The sequence below is a fragment of the Macaca fascicularis genome, chromosome 18 (assembly GCF_037993035.2).
Source record: "Macaca fascicularis isolate 582-1 chromosome 18, T2T-MFA8v1.1".
Lineage (NCBI taxonomy): Eukaryota > Metazoa > Chordata > Mammalia > Primates > Cercopithecidae > Macaca > Macaca fascicularis.
The window spans coordinates 79,288,315-79,300,343 of NC_088392.1; positions in this window are offsets into that span (position 1 = coordinate 79,288,315).

A 12,029-nucleotide genomic window follows, 5' to 3' on the forward strand; every position below is an offset into this window, starting at 1 on the left:
AAGCCTCCTCATACCACAGTGTGCTAACCAGTAGGTGTTAGAGATCCTGGGCCCCTCTTGTCCTATAGTGCCTCTAAAGTGGAATCAAAATTTTTCTCAAGTGTCCACTGCCGTTCTAAAATATTCACTGTGAAATTGTGTTAGTCCCAAAGATAACACAAGACTCAAAGTTATAATGACAAATGTGTGAGGAGCCAGTGTCCCGCTCGCCAGTGGCCGACATTGACTCCAGATCACTCCCGTGACGGACAAGTCATCTGCGTGTCACAGATGTTGCTTGTTTACCTGTGCCCCAGCCTCCTCGGCTGAGATGATTTAGTGCTCTCCTGTCGCTCACCTGGCAGTCAGCGACTCAGGGCATAAGTCCAGGGAGCGGATCTCTCCAAGAGCAAAAGCCTCATGCAGGAGACCAGGTGCAGGCGCACGGCCATAAGGCTTTCACAGGTGACTGGCTGCGCGTGTCTCGGGCATCACAGGTGACTGGCTGCGTGTGTCTCGGGGATCACAGGTGACTGGCCGCGTGTGTCTCGGGGAGGACACTGGTCTACTGAGAACATTTGCTCCTCATACCTCAGGACCAGCTTGGACAGAGATTTGTCGGACCTGTGTCTGCCTCTCATTCTAGGAACTTCTGTTATAAACAGAGACCATCTACAATGTGCACAGGGAGACAGGGACATTAATAAAAGCAAACCAAAAACTTTGACATATTTTCACCAGGGGATACAAACACAAACTTGATCAAATTAATAATATTCAAGAGGCTAAAAGAAGTCCCCTGCAAAGGGCCAACATCCTACGAAGCATTAGGGGGTTGGAGTGGGGTTGGGGAGGCTTGCTCACCGTGAGGGGCCAAGCCTCCTGTCAGGGACTCCGGGCCCCTCTGCACTGTTAGGGAACTGGCTTTTACGACTGCTTATTCCGGGGCACTTCTGCTGGCTGGCCTCTGTGCTCATGATGGGGTCATGTGGTCGCACTGTGCTCTAGCAAAAATAACCGTTTGTTGGTTCATTCAGTATTTCTAGGGAGAATGCTGTGTGCCATGCGTCGGGGAGGCCATGAAGCAGCAGCTCTCAGTCTTCAGCATACTAGCTAACCACCGGGACAGCTAGGACCTGGATTCAGTAGGCCCGGGTTTAGGCCTGAGAAATTTTGACTGTAGCAATTTCCCAGGTGATTTTTGCTCCGGGTGTGGAGTCCACGCTTTGAGAATCACTGCAGTGGAGAATCAAATACCCCACAGAGGTAGATCAGAGCCGATGAGGAGAGCTGCTCTTCACACCCATCTGGTCGCTTAGGCTTCCACCTGAAGGCGCTGTCCACTTCAGGAGGTCCTGGGAGAATGTATCTGGTGTCGGTTCTGTAATGAATCAGGGATGGAAGTGTGTGGTAATCACAGCAGTGCATCTAACTCCAGTGATGTCTTCGCATCCTTAATTATGGCAGGCCCCTGCTCTCATCCTTCCCCCACCCCAGCGGCTTCCTAGGGGACCTTCTCCTAAACACAGCCCCCTCCTCCTGCATTTCCTCAAAAGTAGCTTAAATTTAGTCTCCTTGTTGTACACACTGTCTACATTCCCAAGGTGATATTTCTCACTTTTATCTCTTTGTAGAAGGTAAAAAGAGCTCAGTTTTAGTGTCACGCAGTCCCAAGCCTGAATCCTGGCTTTGCCCTCACTGGCTGCGTGATTTTGAGAAAACCAACTGTTTGCATTCTCTTCTGAGTAATGAGAATAATCACTCCTACCTCAAAAAGATGTTGTGAGAATTAAATAAAATAATGCCTGCTTATTCAACAGTTATTTACATTCTCCTTTTTTTTTTTTTAAAAAGAAAAGAGACGTGATTATGAAATTCTGAATGGCAAATGGTATATATGTATATTTTTGTGGCAAAATGCCACCTCCATTCCGGATCAACACAGATTTTTCTGAAGTCAGGTTTATGTTTCTCATTCATAAAACCAAAATTAAAAATTCAACATCTAATATAAGGAGAGAAATAATTATTTTAGGCATGCATGTGGCTTTCATTTCAATTCTCTTCCCTATCAGAAACATGTAACATAGCATCTCTGGTGGATCTAAAGGAGGAGATCGCTAGGCTGGAGGAAGGTATTTGAGGAATGGATCTGTCATTCCTAGATTCTTGTCTGTAATGCCATGAGATGTTAAAATCTTCCCATGAGACACTGCGGTGCCTCGGGAAGTTCCGAGAATTGGCAGACGGTTCTGGTGGGGATGATTTGGGTTCTCTCTGGCTTTTGGCTTGCTGGTGTACCACAGGCTCCAAGCACCCCTTATACTTCCTCCCTGCCCCTCCAGCATGCTTGATGGAGGTTCTACCAGGATGCTTCTTGACATCTTACTGTTTTTTGGTTTGTCTACTTTCACGGACCCTACAACCACATCCTTCAAAGCACACCCTAAAGGAAGAACTTCCTCGCTTATCCCTCCTTTTGATCGTAGAATTAGAAACAGGCCTTTGGTATTAACCCCCGTTAGAGAGATTAAGACATAAAGGGAATATGACAATAAGAGGAGAAGAAGGTGAGAACGTTTCAGCAGCTCCCCCGGCTGTCTGGCTGACGCCCTTGGTGGCTCTTCCTTCCGTCTGCCTCCCACCTCCCCCTTCCCCTTTAACTTCCAACAGGTTTTGCTATTATTAAACCCAGGGAGACTGAAGGGGTGACTCATCACTGAAAATGGTCCCTTCAAAGGAATAGTTATTTCTAGAGGGATTTTAAAAATATTGCCAGGTGCCTGGGGGGTGTGTGTGCTATTTGTGTTGGAGAGAGCTAAAACCTGTTTTGACCTTAGAGAGGTAAAATTAGATACTTTCTTTCATCAGTTTTGTTCTAAAAAAAGAAAATCCTTACTATTTCTTGAAGCAGCTGAGCAACACTGGTAGTGGTTGAGATGACAGGCCCAGGAGATTGACAGAAGCGACTTTAAATCCTGTGTTTTTGCCAACTGATTCCACCGTTGTGAGCTTGAGATGGGGGCATCCCAGTGCTCTTGTTGAAGGGGCTTCTGGGGGGACGGAGGTGAAATGGAATAGATGTGGTGAGACTGGAAATACTGGGCCATTTCTCAGCCTGAGGGAGACAGTGTTCAATGTTTTACCATTAACTGTAATGTATCTGTAGATTTTTAAAAACGATGCTCTTAATCAAATTGAAGAGGTTCCCTTTCATACCTAGTTTGGCAAATATCATGAATGAGTGTTGGATTTTGGTAAATACTCTTTCTGGGTTACATCACTGCTAACATTGTGAATTCTATTGATCGACTTTAGAGAGTTAAAGCAACTTTTGCTTTCCTGGGAAGAACCCTACTTGGTCGACCATTTTGTATTACTATTTTTATAATTTATTAGATTTGATTTGCAAATATTTTGTGAAAAAATTCTGTGTCTGTGTTTATGAAAGACACTAGTCTGTAATTTTCTTTTTCTGCAATGTTTGTTAGGTTCTTTAAAATTAATGTTATAATGGCCTAATAAATTACACTTGGAAGTGTTCCCACCTCCTTTATTTTCTATTACAGTTCATGTTCAATTCATTCTTTGAAAGTCTGAGAATTCACTGATTAAACTCCGGGCCTTGAGTGTTTTTGGTGCGAAAGTTTGTGGTAAATTCATTTACACTTATAAAGCTGTTTATATTTCTTTTTTATTTTTAAGTCAATTTTGGTACATTGTATTTTTCAAAGAATTTGTTCATTTTGACTATCTTGCCCCCAAATTTCTTGGCATTAAGTTCATAACATTCTCCTGTTGTCTATTCTTTTAACATATGTGGGAGTTAACAGTGATGACGCCTTTTTCATTGTTACTGGTGGACTGTGTTTGCTTTCTTTTTTCTTGATCAGTTGAAGGCTTCTGCATCTATGTTTAACAGTGAGACTGGCCTGCAGTTTTTTCCTTTGTCTTATCCCTTTCTGGCGGTGATTGTATTTAGTTTTAGAAGTGAAAAAAGAAATCTTCCCTCTTTTTCTGTTATCTAAAAGATTTTATTCAGATACTAATCGTTTGTTTCTTCTATAATTTTGCTAGATGTCTTGAATCCAGTATCTAGGTTTTTATTATTATTATTATTTGTTTGTTTGGGCAGATTTTAAACTACTCACTACTGAAACAGTTACACAGTATTTTTTATTCGAAGAGAAAATACAGACGATTATGAACTTTTCTTCAAGCTGACATTAAAATGATTCTCTACTTGGGATTTATAAGGGAGTCTGAGAACACATAGCTAGCAAATCACATGTTAATGTTTTTACAGCAATGCAGCAATGAATTTTGTGGACTTTTTTCTTGAAATCATCTGTTACACACACTGAGGGCATGGTATAAAAATGCATCTCTTGAAGGTATTTTTAGGTGAACCCTAAGCTGAAATGATCATTTGTGTATTTTGATTTCTGATAATCTGACTTAATTCAAATGTAGAATGCAGGCATTTCTTAGGGAAGTGGACAGATTATATATCTTCCAAATAATCCTCTATAGATATATTGTCTCTTGTTTGGGCTTTTGATAGGAATTAGATACGAGGTAGTTTAAGATTCTGTTCTACAGTGGGAAACCAGAGATAGCATTCTGTGATAAAAGGAAGACTTACATTTGCTTTAAAAATTAGGCTATGGAAATTCAGCAACCAGCCAGAGTAAATCTCAGTCGAGAAAAAAAAGAAAGAAAAGTAGCTTTATAATGAGAGTCATGGGGTTTCTATTCTGTGATTGATCAAAACTTGGGCTCCCAGAAACTTCACTCTGGCTTTAATTTTTAGTCTAAATACCCATCAGCTGGACACATTGTTATCAATCCAACCTCCCCACGGCCTTTCAGAGCAACTGAACCCAGGAGCTGGAGACTAAGAAATGTCTCTTCTACTTGTAATTTTTGGACTTTAAATCTAAGCCATGAGCAGGGCTGTATCAAATTGAGAAGACTATTCACGGTTGGCATATATTCTTGTTTCATTTCTGTGTTGCATCATTGACCAGATTCAGAACAGAGAAACCACTGGGAGATGGGTGCGTTTGCAATCTCATTCGCAAAGCGAATGAGACATTTATTTTAATAATATGTTCTATTTAACCTAAGACATCTTAATTATCATGAAAATGAATAATCAACATAAAATTATGAATAGGTTTTTTTTACATTTTAAAAAAGTGCCATGTCTTTGAAAGCCAGCGTGTGACTTTCCTTTACAGCACATCCCAACTGCATATGCTCAAGGGCCACGTGTAGTCAGTGGCTACTGCCCTGGGCAGCATGGATCTCCAGGGAGAGAGACTTGCCAACAAAGGAAGCCATAAGGCTGTGGGAAGGGCCGAGACTGCCAGACCTTGGCAAGAGCATCTACTCATTGCTGGATGGATCCGAGGGTGACTCCTCTCAGGCAGCAAGGATCATTTTAGTTTTCTGAACCTGAGTAGGTGGTTGCCAGGCAAGGTCGTTTGCAGGCTGCTCAGCGATGGCTTCATTCATTAAAGCGCTCTGCACCTTCTCCGTGAGCAGATGCTTTCTGAGCCCCTGCGTATTCTGGGCAGGTGCCCCATGCGGTGCTAGTGTGGTCCCATTGCCTGTGGTTTCCCCTTCCCTGCTGTCCCACGGTCCTCCCACAAAGGGGTTCTTCCCAGGCTCCTCCCAGGACACCCTGGCTGCTTCTCAGAACGACTGAACACAATGTGGAGAATCTCATGGAATCCAGCAGTATCCCTGGGGAAGTCCCTCTTTACGAATTTTACAAATGTGGAAACTGAAGCTAAGAGAAGATGACTTGCCCAAGGTCACGAGGTTGGCCCGTGGACAAGCAAGGATTTCAAATCAACTGAGTGCCTCCCGAGTCCTCAGCCTGCTCTGTGGATGCACGACATTCAATGCTTTTAATGGGTTAGAAAGTTATAAAAGCATGAACTTGAGACATCTTCCTTTATTTATTTATTTGTTTTTTGAGACAGAGTCTGGCTCTGTTGCCCAGGCTGCAATGCACTGGCTTGATCTCAGCTCACTGCAACCTCATCTCCCAGGTTCAAGCGATTCTCCTGCCTCAGCCTCTGGAGTAGCTGGGATTACAGCTGTGCGTCACCATGACTGGCTAATGTTTTGTATTTTAAGTAGAGATAGGGTTTCACTATGTTGGCCAGGCTGGTCTCAAACTCCTGACCTCAAGTGATCTGCCAGCTTCAGTCTCCCAAACTGTTGGGATTACAGGCATGAGCTACCTCACCCAGTTTGAAATATCTTTCTCAACATCTTTTCCTCACATTATTTCCCTCCTCAAAGTAATTAGTGATCTCTTATTTTCTGTTAAATGCCTTGATTTTAAGAAGCTTCATGTTTTAGTGCATCCTAAGGTTCCCAGTGCCACCCGCTAATGTCCACATGGTCTGTCCATCTCATCAGGGACTCTACCCAGGGTGCTGCTGGTGCTTCATTACTTCTCTGAACTTCCTGATGTACAGTCGTCTAAGAAAGATCGAAGCAGCTGGGAGTGGTGGCGTGCGCGTATAGTCCCAGCTACTTAGGAGGCTGAGGCAGGAGAATCCCTTGAGCCCAGGAGTTCCAGGCTGCAGTGAGCTATGATTGCACCATCACACACCAGCCTCGACAACATAAGCAAGATGCTGTCTCTTAAAAAAGAAAAGAAGAAGAAAAAAAAAACCCTGCAAGGTAGGAGTGTCGCCTAAGAAAGCAGCAAACCCAAATACGTGAACGAAAACATTATGTTGTGCTTGTAACATAAGAGGGCGCCGTTCGCTAAAAAAGAGATGTTTCCGTTTCGTCAGAGCCACAATGGCCTAAACTTGAGCCTTATCACCATAATATTTGTTTTTTGGGGGAATTTTTGATATCTTTCCACTTACCACTTGGTAACACAGTCAGAAAGATAAGAAACTTAGACATCAACGAGTTATTTGTTGTGAATTATTTTCTTCTTTGCTCTTTCCAAATAAATACACAATCAGAATTTAATTCTTGACAAGGTATTATATGGGTATTTCAGGACAATTTGCTTAACATTTTTTTTTTTTTTTGAGACGGAGTCTCGCTCTGTCGCCCAGGCTGGAGTGCAGTGGCGCGATCTCGGCTCACTGCAAGCTCCGCCTCCCGGGTTCACACCGTTCTCCTGCCTCAGCCTCCCGATTAGCTGGGACTACAGACGCCCACAACCGCGCCCGGCTAATTTTTTGTATTTTTAGTAGAGACGGGGTTTCACCGTGGTCTCGATCTCCTGACCTTGTGATCCGCCCGCCTCGGCCTCCCAAAGTGCTGGGATTACAGGCGTGAGCCACCGCGCCCGGCTTAACATTTTATATACATACAATGACATTTTTATCCATGATTTGAGCTGTCTACTTAGAAATATGTCCACTAAAGTGAAAATCCCATTTTTTTTTCCCCTGGTATTTTTCAGGACTATTAGAAATTGAACAATTGTGGGAAAGTAGATTTTATGCGATGTTGGCCAGGGTTCGTTGCAGGCCTTGGCTGGGACTACAAACCATCAGGCACTTCGCTCCTGCAGGCCCTGGGGCCTGGGCATTTACTTGGATGGGGAGCGCTAAGGACGACCCAGGGAAACGAGGCAGAAGTCAGAACCGAGGAGCAAGATGGGATGGCGTCTCAGAGAGCTTTGCAAAGCTTCTCTTTGCATTTGTGCCCTCTGTGGAAGACTGGTCCTGAGGCTACAGGTGGAGTGGCCAGTACTGACTGGCTGTGGCTGAGGGTGGAGAGGTGTAGGAGAGAGCTCAAGGCAACACAGAATGGGGAGTTTCTGGTTTTTGCCCCTAGGAAGACCAGGCAGCTGACCAGGCCAGGAGGAGCTGTGCTGTTCTCTTGGTGTGCAGACGGGGAATGGGGAGGGGGGTGGGAGGAGGGGCAGAGGTTCAGGCAGGACTCCACCCAGTCCTTTCTCTTCCTGGTCCTGCACTGAGCTCTGAAGCATTATTTTCCTCTATGTCTGGATTTCGTTCACTCATTCCAGTTTAACGTCTGCATTCACTGTTTAAAAGTTAACAAAAGAAAAAATGTCTACCTTGTAATTAACTAAGATTTTCCCGTGAAGCGCTCCAGTTTGTCAGAGATCTGAAACATTTTGTTCCAATGTTTTATTATTTCCATTGCTCTCATTTTCTTGTGTTTCTTTTTCAATTTTTAACTTTCTTAGTGATATTCTCAATTGTTCAGTTCATTTTCAGTTTTCTTTTTTCTTTCTTTTTTTTTTTTTTTTTTTTTTGAGACAGAGTCTCGCTCTGTCGCTCAGGCTGGAGTGCCGTGCCGTGATCTCAGCTCACTGCAAGCTCCGCCTCCTGGGTTCACACCATTCTCCTGCCTCAGCCTCCCAAGTAGCTGGGACTACAGGCTCCCGCCACCATGCCTGGCTAATTTTTTGTATTTTCAGTAGAGACGGAGTTTCACTGTGTTAGCCAAGGTGGTCTCGATCTCCTGACCTTGTGATCCACCTGCCTCGGCCTCCCAAAGTGCTGGGATTACAGGCGTGAGCCACCGCTCCTGGCCTCAGTTTTCTTAAGTGCCAAATTGTATGACCTTTCCCTGTCGAATGATGTTAGCTCTAGCCTACAAATTGTGATAGGTAGTGTCTTCATTGTTAGTATTTTCCTGTCCAAAGATGCTGGAGATGGAAGGCATACCAACTACATGGCATTAAGTTTCACTGCCCCATGTACTAGTGGGAGATGGTGGAAGGGCTGTGGGAGTTCAGTTGTTTGCAGTTCTCTTGCTTTTAGGGGAATTTTGCAGGCAGTAAAACACGGCTTATTTTTTTTTTACAGGGAGACAAGGAGCCTTCCAGTAGTGGTTCAACACAGTTCTGCAAAACGCAACACTCTTGATAAGTTTATCCTGTGATAGAAGGAGATGAAAACTCAGAAATGACTGCTAGCCTGGACGAGTCCAAGTCTGTGATTTGAGTGCCACAGCCTTCTAGTACAATTATCTGGAGAGGAAAGCCCTTGATGTGCAGGTGAGGAGCAGCTGAGTGGATCTTAATGCATTTGACCGTCCTGTGGGGCATTAGGCAGGGAGTAATACATTCTCTGTGCTCGGGGTCATGGTTCCTCTGAGACCGAAGTGTCCCTCGTGTCTCTCCTCAGACCCTCCCCTTGGCTATCAGGCTATGTTCCCCTCCCTTCTCCTTCTCCCTCCTCCTCCTCTGCCATTCTCCAATCCAGTGCTTCATGTGCATCCAAATGGAGAGGAGAGGTCTTGTTAAGAGCGCCACCTCTTCTTCCACCTCCTCCAGGACTCTGCACCCCCATCCCAGCTGGCTCCCCACCAAGGGGCCTGGGGCCTCCTTTTTTTCCCATCCCAGTCTGGGTTTTTCTTGCACACCTCTATCCAGGAAATGGAAGTGACTTACCTTTTGGCTTCACTCAGCCTCCATCTCACCCTAGCAGGACAAATCCTGAAACACTGCAAAGAAAAAAAATCCAAGTCATAAGGTTTTGTATTTTTTCCTTGAAATATTGTTGAATTCTATGTATTTAATTTTAGGATAGATAGCTCTTTTTTATGCAAGTGATTTTATTTTCTCTCATTTTGCTTCTTGATACTAATATAAATTTCAGGTTAGATTTAGAAAATAACAATCTCTTGAGTGCTCCTGTCACATCACACCCTCCAGAAAATGTAAGCGGCAGAGTTTTATTTCATAAGCCAGTCCACACGATCAGGTAGTATCATCTGCGAGCGATTTATCCCATGGAGACATTTAAAATAGAAAAACAGTTTTCCATCTGTTAATGTTTGTATCTGCCACTGTTACAAGAAAAGGGTGAAAATGACTTGATGGTCCCAGTAAATTACAGTCAAATTAAAGTGTGGTCAGGGTGTGGTGGTCAAATGCAGGGGCAGTCTGTGGGGTGGGGAGTTCTGCAGGGGGTGGGGCCCTCTGTCTGCTGTGCCATCACTGTGCAGGGCTCTGGAAGGGTGAGCCTAGCTACAGCTGCTCATCGAGAAGGGAGACAGGCTCAGGCTGTGGCTCTTTACCTCCCTGGGAGACCTGGGTCACTGGGACCCCAGAGTCTTCATCTGGAGCAACAGTTCTTCACAAAACTGTCTGTAGGCTTCACAGACCGATGCCCTTGGTAGCATCTTGTGCCAGGCCTCAGGATGGGCCTGGGTCCTTGCTCCTGGAGAATGGAGTATGGAGGTGGCTCTTGCCAGCCTGAGATAGAGTCAAGTATGTCTCCAGGGTCGTCGTAGTTACTGAGCAGAGAGTCTTGTGTCTGAGATCCACGTGCATTAGTCTGCTGGGGCTGCCATAACAAACGCCTGCGGGCTGAGTGGCTTAAACAGCAGACATTTGTTTCCACGCAGTTCTGGAGGCTGGAGGTCCAAGGTCCAGCTGTTGGTGTTGGCAGGGCTGGTTTCTCCCGAGGCCCCTTTCCTTGGCTTGCCTTCTCTGCTTATCCTTACATGACCTTGTCTCCGTGCATGCATCCCTGGTGTCTCTTTTTCTCCTTATAAGGACCCCAGTCATGCTGGATTAGGGATCCAGCCCTATGACCTCATTCACCCTTACTTGTGTCTTGAAGGCCCTGTCTCCAAATGCAGCCACAGAGGGGTTAGGGCGTCAGCATCTCTGGGGACAGTCCTGTGTCTGCCGCAGTGCTGGTTGCAAAGAGCAGAGAGCCCACAGCTCCCCCGGGAGAAGAAGGCAGGGGACATGATATAGGGCCAGGGTATGGAGACAAAGTTGATGACGAGGAGAAGGGATCCAGGAGGAAGCTGCATGGTCCAGTGGGCCCTGAACATTCAGTACCAGGAGAAAATATCAATTCTACCCCAAGATTGCCAAGAAGAGAGGGAAAAGCCCACTGGATAGGTCATCATAGAGGCGTTCAGTCCGCAGCGCCACTCCCGTCCCACCTCACGGAACAACAGGCTGGCTGCGACTGGAGCCCGGTCCTGAGCCTCTGCCGAGCTGTCCCAGTGTTCAGGGCAGTGTGCTCCAGTGCTTGTGGACTCAGCCTGATCACGGTGTGTCCGGGCTCTGGAAATGGGAGGTTGCGAGGCCCCAGCAGCCATCAGTCAGAGAACACATGGCGGTTCAGCGCAGGCCGGCCTTAGTCGCGGTCCCCACGGCTGCTCTGGTTGCTCCTCCTGCCCTGGTGACTTCCTTTTCTCAACTCCCTCAGGCACACAAGGACCCATGCTTCCTCCATCCTTCACTAATGTCCCAGGGAAGATTAAAACACTGGTCCACGTGAGTATCTAAGTGGGTGAGGCAAAGAAGTTCTTATTGTGCTCTGAGTTTCAGCTTGGTCCAAGTTACAGCTGCTGGGAATCTCATCTAATACATACCTAGAGTCACATTTTATATATATTTATACACGCCCACATGTATGTGCATGTGTGTGTGTACGTGTGTGTATACAAACTTCCTCTTTAAAATCTTCCTGGATCATTTTTAACTTTCTCTTACTTTAAAATATTCCTGGATATATCGTTGCTTAAAGTACATAAACTTGCATGAAATGATTCAGTGTTTCCGAGATTCTCAAAAGGTTAAAAAAGGAAATAAACAGCTCCCATCTTTCCAAAATCTATCATTATAACTAGACAATGTCTGGATGTGGCTTAGTTCCTGTAGCAACTTCTGGGAATGAGCAAAGTGATCACCTCCAAGGTGGTGCAGTGGCCTGTGGGGGCTAAAAGAGTTTTTAGCTTGAAAACTGCTCGTGTAACAAAAGTTGTATTCATATTTGAGATGTTAAAAGGTGAGTAATTTTGCACATTTTCTGTCTTTGTTATGATAAAATGCCACTTTTGACTTTGCTGATCTCACCACTGTGAACGTTAGTTCTCCATATACGGTGGCATTTGCCTGCTGTGCCCTCAGACTTCATTGGCTCCATGTCTGGGTGAGTGGGAATCATTTACGTGGGAAATTTTCCGTCACAGGACAGTTAACGCACCAATGGCATCATTGTGAGGTTGGAGATTTGGGGTGATGATCTGGTTGCTGGGCACCTCCTGGCTGGCAGACAGCA